Source organism: Schistocerca serialis, chromosome 9 (assembly GCF_023864345.2).
Source record: "Schistocerca serialis cubense isolate TAMUIC-IGC-003099 chromosome 9, iqSchSeri2.2, whole genome shotgun sequence".
In the NCBI taxonomy this organism is placed as follows: Eukaryota; Metazoa; Arthropoda; class Insecta; order Orthoptera; family Acrididae; genus Schistocerca; species Schistocerca serialis.
The window spans coordinates 417244357-417266361 of record NC_064646.1 but is presented as its reverse complement, the minus strand read 5'-3'; the positions used below and the strand labels follow the sequence as shown (position 1 = coordinate 417266361).

Sequence of the window (22005 nt, the reverse complement as noted above, 5' to 3'; positions counted from 1 at the left end):
CAACCCTCAAGTAAGGTATAGGTACTGATCCTAGCAGAAGGGGACAGTATCGTGACAGAAGTCACACATTTTATAGCGGTTATTCTGGAAAGCATGAATTCTATACAAAATTAGCATTATTGTGTTTCACTTAAGTAAATGTCAAAAATAACACATTCCTTTTTCTCAGAGTTCCTCCAAACTGCAAAAAATAATAAAACTAGTATGTACTAATAAAAAGGTAGTACAAAGAATGAGAACAGAAAATAGATTACTCAACATTACATGAACACCTGAAGTTTACGACTGGAAATAAGGAAAGAGTCCTCACAATTCCTAAATACTAGTCAAGCTTACTAAATCACAAATGAATACTCAGGTCTTGATATCAAAATAAAGTGAGAATAGAATAAAGAGACACTCATATTGCTCTGGAGAAAACAAAGGGTTGTTATTGAAGTGGAAGATGTATACATAAACCTATGTGAGAAATGTATACTGCTAAAATGTAAATGTTATTATGTGTGATATTATGTACGTAATGATTGTGTATAAAAAAATCGTGTTCAATCAGGGGTGGGGGATATGTAGGGATTCGAGAATTATCACATAAATTCTAGAACCACTCGGCCTTCTACCGTCTCAAACACATGATATTTTAGATATGACTGCAAGAAAGTGGAATCCTACCCACTGCGTGTCACATGTTTGTGTGTGCAGGTTGGAAATGAATCATGAGCAGATTGTAGACGTGGCAGCTAAACTGCACCGACAAGTACTTGTCAGTCAATCCATGGAAGTTTAGTGAAAATGGACAGAAGAACCATGGAGTGTTTATGCTACCCTGTTCTAATTCTGTTTTGACCATTGTTATAGTAATGTGAATAGTTGAAAAAGAACCATTAAAACTTTAGTCTTAGCCTTGGTGAGGGGAAGACGTGTATTAAGATTCATGTTGAGGATGGAGCCGGCCGGAGTGGCCGAGCGGTTCTAGGCACTACAGTCTGGAAACGCATGACCACTACAGTCGCAGGTTCGAATCCTGTCTCGGGCATGGATGTGTGTGATGTCCTTAGGTTAGTTAGGTTTAAGTAGTTCTAAGTTCTCAGCAGTTAAGTCCCATAGTGCTCAGAGTCATTTGAACCATCTGAGAATGGACATGGTTATTAAGCCACCCTTCTCTTATATGTAAATTAACTTTGTTTCTGACATTTGGACATGTGAGAGACTTACTAACCAGTATTTATTTATGTGAAGAGTGGGATGTTGTAAAATGTCTGAAGTTCAAATATACAGTGTTGGTTGAATCAAATGAAACTTTGTACATCTACTTATTTTTATAAGTGGCAAAAGTCTTCAGAAATTCCTGTAACTTGCAACATATTTCGGAGAAGAAGAGAGAGAGAGTTTGCAGTGGCAGGCTAATCAGCAAGGAAGGTTGGCCGAACATCTCAAGTAAGTCATCTCGTTAAAGATGTGGAAGTTTGCATACATACTTCAATGCTTTAAGTCGTCCAAACTGTTAGACTGCCACTAAAAACCCTGTAAAAGATAATATCATGTGACACGAAGTGATACTTGTGGCCTTCCTTCGGCGCTGGATGCTGAAGAGGGTGGAGCAGTGTCTGATGGCAGTGGCCGTGAAGTAATTCCGCCATCGATGGTCCATCTTGTGGGTGCGAACGATATGAGGTGAGAAAGAGCTGCATCCCTGGTGTGTGCAGAGCAAAGTTTGGCCATCTGCTGCTTCAATGTTCTGACAAAATGTTCCACTTTTCCATTCAACTGTGGATGGATCAGTGCACTAGTTAGATGCTGTATGCCATTGTGCTCACAGAATGTTTGAAATTCATTTGAAATGAACTGAGGGCCGTTGTCTTGACACTATTACTTCAGATAAACCTTCGAGGCAAAAGATAATTGAAAACACCTGAATTGTGCAACCTGCCGTTGTCGATTTCACTGGAACAGCAAAAGGGAACTTGCTAGACAAGTCAAACACACTCAACCAACGATTGTTCCAAAAAAGTCCTGCAAAGTGTGTGTGCACATATAGCCATGGCGATTACAACTTAGGCTAAGCAGAGAATTTTTATGGTGGATTGGACTGATTTTCCGCACATGGGTGACACTGTGACATCATCTGTTTGATTTGGCTGTCCATACCCAGCCAAATACAGTGTCAACATGCTAACTGTTTCGTACGAACAATCCCCCAGTGTCCTTGGTGTGAAGTAACTGCAACACTTCTTTTTGCAAAGCTTTGGGGATCAATACATGTGACTGACCACTGTTATTTTGTACAAGAATCACACCTTTCTTTTCAGCGAGGCTATGCTGATGTGTAAAGTATCAGCGCACCACAGAGTTCTTTATGTAATGCAAGGAAAGAGGACAATATGTGCAAATGTAGTTGAGCAAAATCTGGATCAGCGTCCGTGGCCTGTGCAATTTTCTTATAGTTCAGCAGAAAAGATTGAAGCTATTCGGAGTCTTGAGCATCGATGTGACAACAAATGCAGCAGAAGCATCAAAGTCTGTGCCAGGGCCAATTGGAATACATGAAAGCACACCTGCATTACCATGTTGAGCTGTCAGATGATACATAATCTAGTACTGGTATTGAGACGACAACAACAAAACTCATCTTTGCAATTTTTGGGCAGTTTGTACAGGAAGCAGTTTTATCAGATGAAACAAGGACGGCAAATGCTTGTAATCCATTACCAAGTAAAATTTTCTGCCATACAAATAGTGGTGAAATTTGGTGACACCATACACAATACCCAAAGCCTCTTTTTCAATTTGTGAGTAGTTACACTGAGCTTTAGGCAATGCTTTTGATGTGAAAGCAATAGGCCTCTCTTTATTACCAATTCTGTGTGAAAGCACTGCACCGATTTCGTAAGAGGAAGCATCAACTTGCAATACAACTGGTGGTTTGTCGTGATCTAAATGAACTAAGCATTGATCACTGAGCAATGCATCTTTTAGTATTTGCAAAGCTGCTTCACGTCATTTGTCCAAACAAAGGCGACATTGTAAATAGTCTTCATGGGTTTGCCACCAGTTCACGTTGTGCAAATTCCACAATACTTCCTCAGAGCAGCTGTCCTACATCTTCAGGTGATTCAACCTTGCTGGTGGCTAGGTACTGTAGTGATTTGAGAATTTCTGAGTAAATTCTAGAACCACTCAGCCTTCTACCGTCTTGAGCACACAATATTCTAGATATGAGTGTGGGATGGTAGAATCCTGCCTACTGCGCATCACATGTTTGTGTGTACAGGTTTAAAATCAGTCACGAGAAGAAAGTAGACGCGGCGGTCGAACTGCACCGACAAGTACCTGTCAGGCAATCCATAGAGGTTTTAGTGCATGTGTAAGGAAGGATCATGGAGTTTTTATGCCACTCTGCTTATTGTGTCATTGACTATTGTTATGTAAACAAGAACAGTTGAAAAAGTACTCTTTTAGACTTTTGGCTCAGTCTTGGTAGATGCAAGACATATTTTCCAATTCATTTTGAGAAAGTCATAGTAGTCGATCCAACTTTCTTTTAACTGTAACTCATTTTGTTTCCAATGTGCGACGGTACGAGGTACTTACAGGAAGTTACATATGTATGTTGAAAGTGTAAATTATATTGTGCATGAAAGTCAAATACGTCATTAACTGACGAAAAGGAAAGTTTGTATGTATACTCATTCTATTAGTAGTAAGAGGCCTAAAAGTTCCTGTACCTATCGCTATTTGATGGAGAGGAAGTCAAGAGATTTTCCAGCAGCCAACTATCTCTTAAAGAAGAGGGATGCAAAATTCCAAGTCACCTCGTGAAGAAGTGAAATGTGGTTTGGAGAAAAAAATCAGTATAACCCACACTCACATTTTAAGCCATCAGAATGTTAGAGTACGACTGACAGTATCTGCACATTGAGGCCCCGTTTCATGACACGAGTGTGAAGAATGTGTACGTGTGGAAATTGCACATGCACAGTGATTTGTGGATGGATGTTGCCATACTAAAACGTGGAAATCGCAGAGGGTTCGCCTGCGTGCGCACGGTATGCTGCATTTACTAACAGTATGGCCAGACATTATTCATCAAAGACCATACTAGACCAATGTTATAACGGGTCTGTTATCAAAAAAATCTTGATTTTAGTGTTGTGGTTTAATAGCAGTTGACAATTGCGGAATACTGTCTGAATACAGGACATCGCATGATTTATGAAAAGATGGAAGTTTTATCTCCGGCATCATTTTGGGATTGCATCACAAAGGAAGCAATACATATCTGTAATGCTGCTAATCTCATCAACAGGGATGTGGGATTTCAACTGAGCACAGCCTGGAACCCTGGATTAGCTGCTATTAAATCACAATGCAAAAATCAATATTTTTCGATAACAGACCCGTCATAACATTGTTCTAGTACGGTCTTTGATGAGTAATGTCTGTCTGTACTGTTAGTAAACGCAGCATACAGCGCACGCACAGGAGAGTCGCTCTTTGATTTTCGGCAGTGGATGTTTGAGTATGGCACTATCTACCTGCAAACCATTGCACATGCACGATTTCCAGGCCTGCGCATTCTTTGTGGGCATGTTCTAGAAATGGGACATCGATGTGCGGATACCATCAGTCGTGCCTAGCCACAAGCAAGGTTGAACCAGCTGAAGATGTCGGACAGTTGCTCTGAGCAAATATTGTGGCTTTTGCACAACATGATCCAGCATTAAACCTGCAAAGACTGTTTACAACATATCTGCCGGGAAAGCTTGAAGAGTCACAAAGGGGACATTATTGCGATGCAAGTGATGCAGTGGAGCTGCGATTTGTGCAGTATTTGGTATGAACCAAATATAATAGTTCATTTTCCCTAAAACTGACTGCAATTCTGTGATATTGCGAGGAACTGGCAAGTCTCATATGGCTAACAAATGCGACTGAAGTGGATGTACACCTTGACTGTTTGACATGACCAAGATACTGCAATTTAGGTTTAAAAAAGTCACACTTGTCCAGTCTACACTTTAGTCCTGACTCAGATAACACACACAACAAACCACATAAATTTGCAATATGTTCTTCAGGTGTATGACCTGCTATGATAATATCATCCAAATAGTTTGAATAGTTTGGCATTTTTGCAGTCATCTGTTCCAAATACTGTTGGAAAAGGCAAACACAAATATTTAAATAAACCCAAATGGGTATTTACTACACACACTTTTTGAGATTCTTCATCGAGCAGTATTTGGAGATATGCATGGGGCAAACCAGTTTTTGAAAAATAGTGTCCATCAACTAATCTGTCCTTGAAATTCTCTGGCTGTGACAGTAGATAAGTATCAATAACAGTTTGTGAGTTGACTGTAGACATTAAGTCAGCGAATGCGACCTGGAGGTTTGGGGAGCAAGACCAGTGGACTTGTCTGTTGACTAGCTGATATGGGTGCAATAACTAGATTATGTTGCACTTCTTTAAGTTCACCAGCGAATTTGTCCTGTAGTGCAATGGGAACAGTTCTGGCCCTGCAAAATTTTGGCTGAGCATTGTCTTTAAGTGCCATATGTGCAACAAAGTTGTTAGCTTTGCCTAAAACTTCAGAAAAGAGTTCCGGGAATCCATTTAACAAGGTAACTACGCAGTCTTCTGCATTGAATGCAGATGCTGACAACACATTGTCTTGAATGTTAAAGCCAAACAAATGATAAGAATCAAGACCAAATATGTTCTCAAAATCGCGTGATTGCAACACTGTAAAAGTCACTGTTCGTGTATGTGAGTGATAAATGGTAGGCAAAGTACATGTTCTGAGAAGAGGTATGTCTTTTTCATTATAAGCCATCAGTTGCGTGCTAGTTTTAGAGAGGCAAGGGGAGCCTAACACTTCATATATGTGACGATTTAGCAGTGTGACATAGGCACCCACCTCCAATTGAAATTTCACAAGTTTCCCACAAATAAGTAAATGAACAAAAAGTTTGTTTGACTGATGTATCACTGATGAAACTGGTGCAGCTTGCTAGTTGCAGACTTGGAATGTACTGCTTTTATGACATGGGCCTTGTGTCTAGATTTTTGTGAGTGGGGCAGATTCTTATTTTTGTTCTGTCACAAACATATGGATTGCACATGTCCTTTTCTACCACAAGCGTAACACAGAGCCTGTCGGGAGGGGCAGTCTTGGCGTTTGTGCTGTGAATAACACCGAGGGCAAGACTTAATTCTGTTCGCCTGTTTAGTGAACCGCTTACACAGTGTGGAACGTTGTTTACTCAGAGCGGCTAGTGCACGCCGTCAGTGCAGAATGAGGTGATCGCAAGCAAGGGACTCAACCCGACAGATAGCTGGCTGCTCAAATTAATGAGTCAAGAAGGCACCAGAATCGTACTGATCTAGTATTTGCACTACCTGCTGAAATGATGGATCAGACTGTTTCAAAATCTGTTCTCTGAGTTTGACATCAGGTACTTTATACACGATCGCATCACGCAACATAACATCTGAATGTAAAGCACCGCAAGCACATTTGAATTTGCATTTCCTTGTCGTACCTTGCAAATCCGTTACCGGTTGCCGATAAGTTTGATCTGGCCATTTTTGAAATTAAAGAATTGATATCTAGCTGCTACCACTTTCACTTGTTGGTCATAATAGTTAGTTAGAGAAGCGATTGCTTGGTCATAATTAAGTTCACTTGGAGTGGTGTTGAGGATACAACTTCTGGATAAGTCTGAACACTGTACTTTCTACTGTTGATAATAAATATGGAAGTTTCACCATACGTGGTACATTGTGGGCAATGATGTGGGCTTCAAACCACAACCACTCTAGCCATTCCTCTTCTTGTCACAAAACTGTCAAAAAGTTAGTGTAGCAACTGTAGTAGGTGGTGCTTGATCCAGCGGGCGCACAGCTTTGGCCAGTAGCTGCTACAACATGTTGAGTAATGTGGAGATTTGTTGAGTGTGGAACTGAAACACCTGCATTAGCTTTGTAGCATCTAATGCTTGCAACTGCGGCACCTGAGCAGGGGGCGGGACAGGTGGGGTGGGCATGTTGTTCGACACAAATGCAACAAATAGGCAAGGCAAGTAAACAAAGAAAGTAAAGAAAATTTCTGCACCGACCACCTGTAAACACTGATAAGCAAAAACGACAAGAAACTGTTAAAGCAAATAATTGCCCCTGCAAAGTAAAGACAAATAGAGAATTAAGGCACCAGCACAATATAAACAAAAATGCTGTGGCCGTCAGGCGCTGGGTTTGGCAGATACTCGTCGCCAAATGTGAGGTCTTGCCCACTTGTCTCGTATAGGATGCCTAAAGGATGCTGTGTTCTCGGAATGCTATGCAACAATTCATGTAAAATCACATTAATAGTTTTCTTACAAACGAGAAGAGTGACAATACTCAACGTGTGTTTATAAGTGGTTGCAAGCGATGGGCAACATGCAAAATAAGTGTCCTTTGCTATATACAGTGTTCTTGCAAGCAATTGATATGGATCACATGTCACTGCTATTGTAGCACTCTCTGCTAGGTCGTGCTAGTACTGTCCGAATACTGAGCCGATACTGAGCGACCAAGGCTGGCAGGAGCAGCGCTTATATTCTCTTCTTGTAAAGGTCGCTCCTGTCATAGTGTGTTCTGATCAGTGCACCATTGGTTGACGTCGTTTCACTGCCTTCTCTTGTTTGCGTTCTTCATCTTTGTTCCGGCAATTGTGGCTATGCCAGAACAAGTTTTATGGACTGTATACCATAGTAACTGTCCACAACACAGTTACAATGTAATTATTTTTCACAAGTAATGTTGTATGCAATATTTTTAATTGCAATTACAATTTATAAAATATATATTACCTTGCACCACTACTGCTATCCATTTCTCTCTTTATAACCTTCCCCCCTCACAACCAGCTTTTACCGTGTTTATTCCCCCCCCCCCCTCCCCTCTCTGCCACCCTTTTCTCATATTAGCCGTAGTAATCATTCTGAGATTGTACTAATACATTTATACACTGAACATTACAGTTCATTGTCCTTTTCTAAGTGATTGAAAATACACATGATTTCTCTTGGTAATGTTCCCATCAGAAATAATCTTGGCTCAATAGTTAATCCATCCTCCACCATTCTTATCTAACACTATCCACTTGAAGATGTCAGCAACAGAGTGAAATAGTGGAAGGAAATATAGTGAACATGCAGACCCTATACATGTGGGATAAATACTGAGAAAAAGGGAGAAGAAAACAGTTGTTGAAATGTGGTGGGGGGAATCACAAGATGATCAGTAGTGTATACATTTATTGAAAAATGTCTCCCATTGAAAAAATAATCTAAGTTTACCAATGTTTTTAAAAAGTTTGTGACGTGATCGACAAAATACCACATGAGTGATTCCTACTTCTGTAATAAATTCAGAGAAAATGAATTTTAAATAATTGACACTCAATATTGTGTACCAACAATCAGCTTCCAACAGTGTTCACAAGGAAAAGAAAAACACTTGTATTCTTTTTGTATGTCAGCACATAATAATCAAATATTATCCTTTAAAGCAAAAAGAATAAAGTGGCCCCCTTCCCTCTTTATGTCCAGGTCCCCAGTTTTAAATAGCCCTCCTCTCTTGGGTGACATATGTTGTCTGTGGTTATATCAATGCAGAAATACCAAGAATCAAAAGTTAATGTTGCCAGATACTGCATTTTGAAAGACCAGGTTAAAATAGCAACAATATGGAAAGGATAGATTGCTACTCCACGTATTGGACGCATTAGTCGCAAACAGGCACAGTGAAAACAAGCGCGCGCCCGCGCACACACACACACACACACACACACACACACACACACACACACACACACACACACACATTCACAACTGACATGTACAAGGCCATTGTAATCTCCAGGTGCTAGGGCTGACTGCATCTAGCATCAGGAGATGACAGTGGCCACTTGTGCGTGAATTGCGGTTGTATGAATGTGTGAGACTTTTCTACTTCTGATGAAGGACCTTGTCCAAAAGCTGAATATTTCCAGTATACTCATTCGTTGTACATGTCTATGACTTAATGTCTCCTCTATGACCTGGGTAAAAGTCCATCCTTTCCACATTGATATTAATCCGTACACTGTATTTAATATGCAGTTTTGTTATGGTGGAACAATCTTGGATTCTCTTCCCTTAGAGTCTGTTTCTGTGCGGAATATGGTGGTTAGTGTACAGATACTCATATAAACTTGCTGTCAAAGTTTGACTGTGAATGATAATTGTATTATGGCATTAATAAGACAGTGACCCACACTTAGCCATCATAATAGAAATCACTCTTCTAATGATCCATGCTTAATGTCACAGCAGATAACCTTGCAAATGGTAGTCCTTTTTATAGTTGGTATAGGTGTGCATATGTGGACACTAACAGTTCAAAACCTCTCATTTATTTTCAGCTGGGCCTAGATTAAGCCTTTAGCTTGACAGTCTTTCATTAGTTCGTGATTCTCAAGAAATAACTACAATATATACCATGTAATATGAATGTATGCTATATCATAATCACACAGTTGTAAGTTATGAAACTGGACTTCAGTTCAGCAGCAAGAATAAGTAAGTGATAAACATTTTCTTGCCACTGTAACATTGCTTTCTAAACATGAAAGAGACCATTCCTGTATTTGAGGGTAATAGGACAGGATTGTAAAACTGAGTCCTACAATAGATATTAAATAGGCTGTTGAATATGAATTAATCAAAAACTACACTTCCATTGTGTTGGCACATAGTATGTGTAAGATTATGTCTTCCCTTACAGCAGTAAGTATGTAAAGATAATTAAAATGCCAAATATAGAAAATGTCACCAATTTGTATATTTCTTTAACAATGGGCTACACCAAATTATATATCCCATTCTCTTGATAAGTAGCTGCTTTTCCTATTTTTAAGATTGCACAGTTGAAAATAAATCTGTATTTGATTAAAAATGTGACACATCCTCATGTACCAGTCCATGAAGTGAAGTGAACAGTGTTCTAACATAATGGTTGGACTGTCTGACACAACCAGCTGTCAACAATCCACATGGAATCATGATCTGGGAAAATGCATAGAATTACAGAAATATGTATGTCACAGTTTCATATCAGCTGCTCTCCATCACCTGAGCTATTCCAATGCTATAATCCTGTGAGGTGACAATGTTACCTCAGTGCACCACCTTTTCAGAAAGACAATCGGTATTACTAAGCAACTATCCTTGAACCTAGTACCAGTTGCAGTTTGCCTTTTGACAGCTTCCAGTGGGAATGAAAGTTTGATTTTTGACATTTTGTCTAATTATTGACCGAATTTAAAAATGTAGTATGCTGTCATAATTTACTCATTATGAGGTTTATTCTTATGTTAATAGTTTAAAACAGTAAGACAAGTACTGCAGTTGGAAACTCTGTGTGTGTGTGTGTGTGTGTGTGTGTGTGTGTGTGTGTGTGTGAGAGAGAGAGAGAGAGAGAGAGAGAGAGAGAGAGAGAGAGAGAGAGAGAGAGTATGTGTGTGTGTGTGTGTGTGTGTGTGTGTGTGTGTGTAACTGGTGGCACATAAATATCTGGACTTTATTCTTCCAGTACTTCAGAATGAGGGCACTTGGCAATTTCCAGTGAACTTTACACACAATTTCAAACATTAATGAAACATTTTTTCGCTGATACCATCCACAGAGTGAAGAAAGGAAAAAAGTTTATTGGTCACTACATTTTCACTGTTCATGCAGTAAAATTTCACCATCATATATGATTTTTTAACTTCTTATTTCTATGTTATTAACTATTCACAACACAGTTTGTAGATAGTATCCACATATGCCTTTGAATGTACCTGCAAAATTATATCATTGTTGACACAGAGTTCAGGCGATATAATGTCATAAACAATGAGATGTGTGAAAAACTAGTTTTTGCTTAAAACAGATCTCAGATTACCCAGGCTGCATTCATCCAGTGTTTCATAGTGAGAATACTAATAGACTTCCAACAAACTTTAAGCATAATATCAGACCTTTTCCAAGCTTTTTCTCACTTAAATGCTTAATATAAAATATTCAACACATTAACTTCTATGTAAAATAATCAGACATTTGGAACATTTTATACATGGGAATTTTTAAACAGTTTGGGATTTGGTGGTAAGAAGCTAAACAGTTAGTGAATAAAACTGTATTCAATTCAAAATATTAACTACTCATTTCACAGTGTTAGGCTAAATATGTCTTTAATAAATCTGAGTTTAATGTGGTCTTATTTACTTATCTTAGAACTCATGTAAAGGCTTAATAACACCGTCTTTCTTGAAAACTGCATTAAAAATTTTGATGGTCCTGGTTTGTGAAACTTGGTATGAATACCACACACATGCGCAATGTGCTACTGTGAGGGAAAAGAGTGGTAAACAATGCATTCTGCTGGTGAACACGTTTCCTGGTATCCTTTCGGTGAATCAAAACCTATTATTTGTTTCAGTTGCATATGAGTCAATCTGGTCATCCACTTCATGGATCCAGGAACTGTTGCTCTCAGGTGTTTGTGTGATATGACTGACTCTAATTGTGACTCATTAATCATGTACTTTTTATGTTTAGTAAATTTGCAGGAGTGTATATCTGTTAGGAATTAACTTCTGGTTTTTATACTAGCCTTATGTTTTCTAAAGATATAACTAAATATTTAGTATAACTGGCTACTAAATTTTAATGCACAATATTGGCCATAATAATTCCCCCACTCTCTGTGCATGTTTTGAAGCCACTTACAAACCAGGTGTGATACTGATTAACACTTTGACTGCTAGAGATGTGCTCTCTGCATTCTGTGCTGAGCATGGCTTTGTTGTCAGTGTTACTGCTCACCTAATGCTAGTACCTGTGCTAACAGGTGGTGTTCCAGGCATTATGAAATACTTATCGTACAGTTTTAAGAAAACTATGTGGTGAAAAAATTTGATTTTTGCATATCTTACCATCTGATGTCTTCACTTGATAAAGGACTGAATTTCTTTTTGTTATTTGTCATAACTACTGTGCTGCATCAAATAAAGTAAAGCATTACATGAAATTTTAAAGAGTTTGCATTGCATAGCCTTTGCATATTGCTGATTTTAGCTCGTATATTGGTATGTACGAAATGTAGATAAAATATCAAAATGCTTTTGAAAACTGAAAGCACAAGAATATTTCGCTTCATTGTCAAAGCATTGGTTTTTATATCCAGTGGATGTTCATGCACAGAATGTTCAGTTCCATTCCTGCACATTGGGAATAAAGTACTCATAGCAGTTGTTATATTTCATTAATGGTTCAAGATATCAAAATGAGGATTTTAGAAAATGACAGCATGAACCATACATTGTGTGATATGTGGGTGAAAACTTTTTTGGTCATGAAGATAAGAAAGTAACTTGTTCACAGGAGTTAGAGAATGGATGGAGTGGGATGCATAGACACATCAGTAGTGCTTAAGGAAAACCCGGAGGCTGCATTTAAACAGGGCCTTAGCATATGAGGAGCATGGGGAATGATGAGTTAACTCGCCCACAGTGATCAAAGGGTTAACAGGTTTATGGGAGTCCTGCAACACAGAGTACATCCTGTTGCCCTTGTCCATGGTACTTTGAAGACTGACTATCAAGAACATTAAATTGGTTCATGTGATCAGAATTTTTTGCATCCATGCTGATGCCATGGAAAAGATTATTTTGTTCTGTATAGTTCCTCCTGCTTGAATTTTGATACAGTACACTGAAGGGCCAAAACATTGTGACCACTTGTTTATTGCATGTTGCTTCACCTTTCTAATGCTATACAGTAGCAGTTTTGCTTGTCATCACAACTTTTTTCTATTTGTTTTAAAGAGGAAACATAGTTATATTGAAAACTTTATTGGTAACAAATACAGGAAAGTTTGAGCTATTGTTTGTTATCATTTAGACATCTTTCATATTGTGAGACCAACTGTCGTATTACTGTGTTGGAGGAGGCTGGGAATGAAACCAGCGCATGTAACTGGCATTTCCAGCTCTTCATTTTGGTGGAAATGCTGACTGGAGGACAGGAATTTCTTGAATGTGAAGGAAAGATAGAAATTGCTGAGAGCAAGAACTGTATGGTGGAAGATAAAATAGTTCCTGCCAAGCTCCTTCACAACAGTTGTTGTGCAGCAGTCCTTATGTGGGTGAGCATTTTCATGGGTTAACACACCTGCGTTGAGCATTCTTGTTTGGAATGTCTCATCACAATTTCCACAATGTTTCATAGTGACAGTAACAGGCGGCAAGGCATTTGCCGTTCCATTGCTGGGCAGGCAGTTAATGGGCAGAATGCCCCTCCTGTCCCAGAACACCAAGCACCCACTTTCCCCACCAACAATGTCTCCTTGAACTTCGTCTTGACGGGACACCTACTTCTCTATTCTACAAACCACTGTGAAGTGGTGGCAGAGGGTGTGTTCCATTGTACCAGTTATCAGTGCTTTTTCCTGTTCCATTCATGTATAGAGTAAGGGCAGAATGATTGCTTACACACCACTTGTCTAATCTTGCCTTCGTGATCCCTGTGGGAGCACTATGTTTGGGTTGTAAGATATTCCAGGATTCATCACTTATATTTGCTTCTAGAAACATTCCAAGTAGGATTTCTCATGCCAGTTTGCATCTGTGAATTCAGTTCTTTCATCAGCTTCCTGACACTCTACCACGTATCATTTCATATCCTCACAAATTGTTACACCCAAGTACATGTGTGAGTTAACTGATCCCACTGTGAACTTGACTGATCCCATCGTGAAACCGGTAATGTTGCCTTGATTCCAGAGTAAAGTCAACAACCCAAATCTCGGGTTATCTTCCATTAGGAACGTGGATGCACTCAACAACTTTGATATGACTTTCAAAATGACTTTTCAAACCCACATCTCATCACCTATTATGATCCTGTCGAGGAACTCGTCACAGTCATCATGGTTCTGCTGCAGAAATGTCACTGCTGCTCTGAAGCAATTTATTTTGCATTGGTTGTCAGGTTTATCAGTACCCACCTGCTACACACATTCTTGAACAGAAAGATGCCATTGATGTAGGGAAAGACATCAAGCGTGAGGGGGTGCTGGTGTTCTGTAATAATTTTATTGTAGTCCACAGCTGTCATGTTGTCTTCAATCATTATCTCAGATCCCAAGGAAGTCCCTGTGAATTTTCTCTGTAGCTTGATACTGCTCCCAACATCTGTGTCATGGTGTGTGTTTTGAGCTGCTGTTTGCCTGGATGACTGCATGTCTGTACATCAATCCAAGCAATAAGTTTCTATTAATCCATGGTCCAATCCAGATACTCTCGTGCCTGCTGCAGTCATAGTTGACAATAGTTTTGAATCAACATGAAAACACGTAGGGGTTATCTGTTGTCGAGTTCCATGCTCAGCAATATGTGTTGAACGGTGGGATCCTAAACTCTTGTGCCTGCACAAGCATTGTGCTTTGTGGTTAGATCTGCCACAGATCATAGCATATTCTGTATGTTGTAGTGGACTAGCACCTGACCTTCACATGCTGTGATGGGCTTGAATGTCCAATACCATGTCACCTACTTGGGATTCCACCATCTTTAAAATGATTTTCCATAGATGAGTACAACAGTAGCATGTGAACAGTTGACTAGCTTTGCAGATTCTGAGATGCTCATTTCCAGGCACTGGGACAGAGTCCATTATGCCAGATGATTTCCTCATTTGCAGCCATATAATCACTACAATTATTCCACTTTCATATCTACTCTGTCTATATAATTCCCTTATCTCAAATGCCTCAGTGTCACCAGGTTGCATTCAGTCTAGCAGTAGCAAGTGGGCATAATATTTTGGTTCATCACTGTAGAGGTGAATAATGCAGAATGTTAATTTCGTGTGTCAGCTCTGCTCTCTAATAAGTGTTATGTGTGATATTTTCCAACTGTTGATAACTGTCCTATGTTCAGTCAAACTCTCCTCTTCTGCATCTGCCATAACATGGCATGGGAGAAGAATTTTGTAGTGGCCCAGATTCAGTATCAATTTCAGACACAATTTAATTTTTTTTTTTTGGAAGGGATCCTGATGTCACAGACAAATGAACAGATGGTTTACAGGCCAGTCATTTTTGGAGAAGTGGTATATACAGGAGTGAACAGTAATGAAAGTTCTTCTGGAACTTCAAGTATGTTTCTCTGGGCAATCTTCCAATACACCAACTTTCAGCAGCTTCCAGTTACTCAGCAGTTGATAAAGACGACTTTCAGTGGTGTATAAATTTCCAAAAACTCACACTGAGCCTAGAAGCAGTGTTCACAATGAGGTTCCTTTCTAATTAAGATTAATGGGCTCAATCTCACACCAACATTCACTAAATAGGGAAAGCTCTTGTAGAAACACTGGTAAGGATAAATGGAAACCAAAATAACTGATAAAGTCGTGAAGAATTTATGATAAAAAGAGGTGGTGTAGTTAAAAAAGTCACAGTTGCTAAACAAAGTTCATTCACATGGGACATACTAATTAAGAATTTTTTATTAAAAACATAAGAGTCTTTAGACATGTGACTTGTTACATCAGAACTGTGTAACTGGGAAACTGTTTTTGTCCTACTGCTCATTATACTTGTGGGAGTATTGAGCTTAAGAATAAACTATAGGAGATTTGTCTGTGAACCAAATGGACAAGATATTGAATTGTGATCTGGCTCTCTGAAAGAAACCTCTTCAGATCAATATGTCCTTTCCCCACTGCATTGCTTCTCAAGAAAGCCACTTCTACTGCAATAAACAGCATCTCTCAAAACATACAGAGGGACTGACAGTAGAAATTAAGATTCCAGTTTTGTGGCAAAAGAGAAGCCAATTCTGACTGGTTCAAAGATGGGAGAGGTGACAACAAACAAAGATAGATTGAAAAGACCAAAGATATAAATAGATGCCAGAGAAAACAGAAAGAAAGTACTGCATTGTTTGAGCCCCTTTCTCATTGTGAACTCAAGATGGGAAACAAGCTCCCCATCTTCTATATTCATCTTGCCATTAATGACTCTTCTTTCTCTTTCTTTATTTTGTGTTCCTTATCAATATGAACTTTTACTTTTCCTCTTATATTTTTTAGAACTCTGTGCCTCATTCAGTAAAAAAAGAACCCTTACAGATTTACTTTGATGTCTGTCTCTCTATGAAGAGAGACCTTTTTTTTTCAGGAATGGGTAGCTGTATCAAATTGAAATTTATGTCTGATACTAAAGACTATGGTTCCTTGGTGGTGTAAAACATTTGAGTTTCTGAGTCGATGTAATCAAAAGATATAACCATTTATGTCGTCTGTTCTGATAAAAACTCACTCATCAAAACCTATAGAGGAAATATCTATGTACGTAATTAAGCTTGTACTGAACCCTCAAAGTGCAAGTCCTACTTGCACTTCTCTGGTTTTCTTGTTTTGTTTCCATTATCATCTTGCAATTTCCTATAGGTTTTATGTTAATCCTTGATATTCTTATTATTATTAACAGTTCTTACCTTACTCCATTTGTCTGAAGACTGAGATGGTACATCGAATGACATTGAACTCTTAATTAACAGGCATGGGGCTCAATCCCCATCCATTCAACCATATTTAGGTTTTCTCCTCTAGACCATATTTAGGATAGTATCATTACAGATATGGCCTTTTGCTTGACCAACGCTCCAACTAAAATTGTGATTCATCTCAGATGACACTGACACTTGTCCTGTTGTGTTTCTGTCCTAATCCATATTTTCAATGATTTTACATCTCCTCTAAAACATGTGCATCTTTCTTTTGCTTATTCCTCATCTTTCTTTCTCTTTCTGCTGAGGGAATACTTAAAAATTCCAAGATGTAGAAGGTCAATCATGCTTTCTAATTTATGTGTGTGACAACCTTGCTTTATTTCTTTCTTCTTTGACAACAAGGTTGTATATGTTCTTCTTGAGTCTTGCATATGATTAATTTTCATTTACTGTTAAAATAACTTTGCAAGAAATTTCCTGTGATGGTTTTGCTCTGCTTTAAAGGTCTGGAGTCCAAATTACAGCTAATCTGTAATGATCTTCTGGGTCCCACACACAGCCATTCAAATCAAAGCAAATCTTGGGAAAACACAATTATGGTGAGTACAATATCTGGACTTGTGGGTGTGTTATCAGTAATATTCCATCTTCATGATTTTGTTCTGTGTTCCAGGGGTTTTCAAAGCACGTTTTGCTAAGAGACATACTTTCTCTGATGGGCACGAATCTCAGACTGCAGAGACTTCTTGTTGAATATAGTGACCAGCTCACACAATTAGAACAATCTGCTCAGTTATTTAATGGAATGGAAAAGCAGTGAGAAGGTTACCATAAAGTGTTTTCATTACACAGAATGTCGTGAAAAGTTGTGTAATACAGGTGCAATTTTGTGAAGTGACTTGCCTAATGACAAAATGTTTATCTTATTTTTTAAATAGTACTTTTAAATAAAATTATACTTAGTATTACTGCTGTTCTGTGGAGTATGATGCTAAACAACATTGTGGTGTCAGTGATGAATATTTTTCTGTCTTACTGTCACCACAAAGTTAGAGATATTCAAACATAATTCATATGGAGACATGAGCAATGTGTTCAGTAAGCAAACTTCACTGCCATGTAGAACACTAGTGTCCCACCTCAGGCAACAAATTATTTTTTGTTATTTTGTGTGTGTTTGTACCTGTTCTTATTTGTTCTGCTGTTAAGTGATAAGAAAATCAGTATATTTTAATAAGCAACATCTTACGTTATCAGTATTCATCACATAACATTCTCAGAAAAAGATATGTTACTTTGAAAGACTGCTACCCTCACAACATTCAACTGTAAATAAAAACATTGTTTTATAATAAAACAAGAAAATGCAAACAAGATTTTTCAAAGAGCTTCATATAAAAATTGTAATGCTTGTCATTGCTCTGTGTTGTTTATTCATTTAAAGGCAGTATGTTATTTCTGTATTTAAAGGCAGTATTGTTAGTCATGTAAAACATGGATAGTCATCACATATTTATTTAGGTTATTTGTATCTTTTGTGAAGTTTTCATATGTTATTTAATTGTTTGATGAAGTTCAGTTAACTTATTTTCTGTGAAATTAATCTGCAAAATAATTCTGAAATAGTTGATTATTGTGTGTATGACTTATCATTACAAAAAGACTGACATAAATGGGAGTACTAGTGTCTTGATTTTAAACTTAATTTAAGAAAATGTGTTTGTTACAAGTCCTAGTTCTAGCTGATACATTCCTCTGCCTCATGTAGCGAATGAAAATAATTGATATTCACAATTCATGAATGCTGAAAAGTTATTCAACTACAACTGTGTTCATTCAATTACTTTTAATAACAAATGTGAATAATAACTGGTTCTTTTCTTCTCTAGGACCAAGCCATGTCAGTTAAATTTGTCATTCTACTTTTTATTATTTTATGCATAACTTCATTCTGTAGAATTTTTTTCTTTGGTGTATGCACACAAAAGACTCCTATTGAGAAATTGTTCAAAATTCAGCTGTTGTTAGTCAGTATAAAACTCTTTAGAAACCCTGTAAAATAGTCTTTTTGTGTTGATTTTATACACAGCTCTTCATCATTATAGAGCATATGCGCATTATCTTTTACAAAGAGACAATAATAATAACTGATTTCTCACCAAATAAATGTAATTGGTAATTGTTTTCTGTAAGTAATGTTTTTCTGCATTCGCATTCTTATGCATGTGTGAATGTGCAAGTGAGATTTGTTTGAATGTGCAAGTGAGATTTGTTTGAATGTGCAAGTGATATTTGAATCTGAATGGATGGATAATTTGATCTGAGTTTATTGTATAAAACTGTATGTTACAGGAGTGTGTACCTTGAAGGAATAATTGATTTTATTTTAAACATTTGTTCAACAATTTTTTAAGATTTTATTTAAATGTACACAACATTAAATAGCTTTATTGCAATTTGAAATGCAAAATGTGTAGTAGTGGCTGTGATTGTGTTTCATTCTGGATTATTATTTAAAAGGAAAGTAAATTACTGTATTTTTTCATTCATTGGTGTGAATTATGATTCACATTTTAATACTGATAAAATTTGAGTAATTGCTTCATACCTAAGTGATTTGGAGAATAAGTATTTCATTCAATTTGAAGTTCTGTGTTTGTTCATAAGTGGAGCACTTCCTGCAATCATCTTCTAGTGATAGTTTATAATGACATGAGATGACATAAATGAATTGGTAATATTTGACAATCAAAATTACAAGTTTTTACTTTTTTTCCATGTCACTGTCATATACCATACATTTAAACATTTGTCACATTATTTAACAATTTTGAAGACTGCTATCTTCATTCTGTCACTTGATGTGGCTGGCAACAAGAGATAGCATCTTAAGGTCCACATTGATTCCAAATTAATTAAAAGTCCAGCCGATGTTTTAAGTCCATGAACAACATCTTTACGATATAACAGCAATGCCAGAAATCAACATTCTGCAGAGTTTGTGTTTTAGATGGGTCGTCTCAGTTTCCTTTCAGGCTAAGTTTGAGCATTTGCATTTATTCCACATTTTCATGTGGTGGAATTTGCAAAATCAGTAACTTTTCATCAAAGACATAACTTTATTGCTTTGTACAGTATGGTACTAAGGACTCCCATTAGTAATTTATTGTTATTTTGTCTTGGCTGTTATATTTCATAAAATGAAGCGGCAGACCACGCACTTTCTTTCCACAAAGTTAGGATGCTTTCTTGTCATTGTAACAGTGACAGCTTTATTTTTCTATGGTGACCTCAAGCAAAACATTGGGAAAAAAAGGTGAAAATTGCTACAAAAGTTGAGATATTATGACTCAGCCATTCTCTTCAACCTTTGTCACATTTCTGTATGAACTCATCACTGACTACATGATGAGTAATGAAATGGCCAGCCACGTCAACATTTGTTCTTCCATTTTTAAACAAGTGATTGCACTGCTGCACAACACCTTCGCATGTCATACTCTTTCTTTTTTGAATGATTTCTTGAAGCCTTCCGCTGCCATTTTATTTGTTTCTTGTATGATTGTTCTGTGTTGACCTAAGGCCGAAATTGAACAATCATATAGGAAATAAAGAAAATGGCAGCTGAAGGCTTCAAGGAATCATCCAAAAAATTAATTGCAGCTGCGGACTCTTATCACATTGAAAATTGTACTCTTTCCATAAATAGCACAAATTTTGTAATAAACAGGAACATCTGTCATGGTTTTCTTGAGGAAAAAAAATAGTATTATCTCTCAGGGAACAAATCTAATGGTGTTTGGAAGTGCAGCATTCATTTTAAATGACTCCTGCAGAGAAACAGGCAACTATAAAACTTTATCACTAGTACAGATGGTGAACTAATGTACACATTGGTACAGGACTAGCAATTTAGCCTTTCTTGAGTCCAAGTCATCCTCATTCACCATAAGGCACTAATGGACAAGTACTTCATTTTATGAACAATATGTAAAATTGACTGTCATCCCTAAATTAGACAGTACTTATGATGCCAATTGTTCATGATGTTAATTCCAATATTCATTACTGTAGAATATTAGTGTTTACAGACAAAGTTGAATCATAAATATTTGTCATTATGCTATGATAATGGAAATTCCAGGATTGGAACAATAAACGAAAGTGAGGAAAGGCAACATTTCATCTGTAGTTATTGATGCATGGGGCATACAAATATGTACAATTAACTGTTGAGCTGTCACTGTTAAAGTTTCAGTACATGTTCTTTCGTACATAACCACTCTACAAGGTGTCACCATGACCAGAAGTGGGCGCATTGAGAGAGAGAGAGAGAGAGAGAGAGAGAGAGAGAGAGAGAGAGAGAGAGAGAGAAAGAAAGAGATCATATAAATCAACAACAAGTGAGTAGTTGTCTTAACTCAATTTTGTTTTCATCATTATGAGCTATATCTCAATAAAATGAATAACCTTAGTGCCTGAAAAGAAATACCTACTTGCCAACACTGGCAGTATAATTGAGTCATGTCCAAGAGGAGCAGGATTCAAATCCCAATCAAGCTGTCCAGATTTAGATTTTCTATTGTTTCTCTAAATCAGTTTGGGTAAGTGATTTTTTGCAAAGAACATAGTCAGTTTCCTTTCTCATCCTTTTCCAATTTGAGCATGTGCTCCATCTCTGTTAAACTTTAATCTTCCTTCCTTCCTTTTCTTTTTATCTTTCCTTCCTTCCATTCTTTTCTGCATGTGATATGCCATAACAACAATAATTGTAACCGATCTGATATGCTAACAAATTTTAAAATATTTTTAAATCTTTAGCTTTCGTTAGTGTAGGAAGGAAGTCCTGCCCTCATGTTGTAAAGAGAGGAGCAGTGTAAATGGAGAAAGCTCTTGCCGTCTCATGCAATGAAACCCGCAGTATAAATAGGACTTAAGCTTCATATTTCATACTCAGCATTTACGAAGATGAAAGTGACACAAAGAGTTAACTAATGCTTAAATGTGTTATCAAACTAAAATTGATTTGTACGCTGACACACTTAGTGGTTATATATATATTGCTACAATATACAATGCTTGACAAAAAGAAGTGAAGCACCCAAAACCAACAAAACAAAACTTGGGTTGAGAAGCTATGTGGTGTTACTTCAATGACTATAGAGTCAAATTTATAAAGAACTTCAGAGCACGAATCCAATTACAAGTATGATGTTGCACCCCCTCTGGCCTTGAAGCATGCACTGATCTGATTGGGAAGGGTATCATAAAGCCTTTGTATCCTCACCTGAGGCATGTTACTTCACAAATGTTCTAACTGGTCCTTGACATTTTTGATAGTGACACTAGGATGGAGCTGACATCGAAGCTTGTCCCACACATTCTGTGGGGGACAGATATGGGTATCTTATTGGCCATG

The 22005-nt window shown here is 37.6% G+C and overlaps 1 pseudogene; it reads left to right on the top strand.

Moving 5' to 3' along the window:
* The window catches only part of LOC126419662 (protein HIRA-like), a 356219-nt pseudogene extending 338191 nt beyond the window's left edge, over positions 1–18028 (top strand).
* Positions 18029–22005: the final 3977 nt, after the last annotated feature.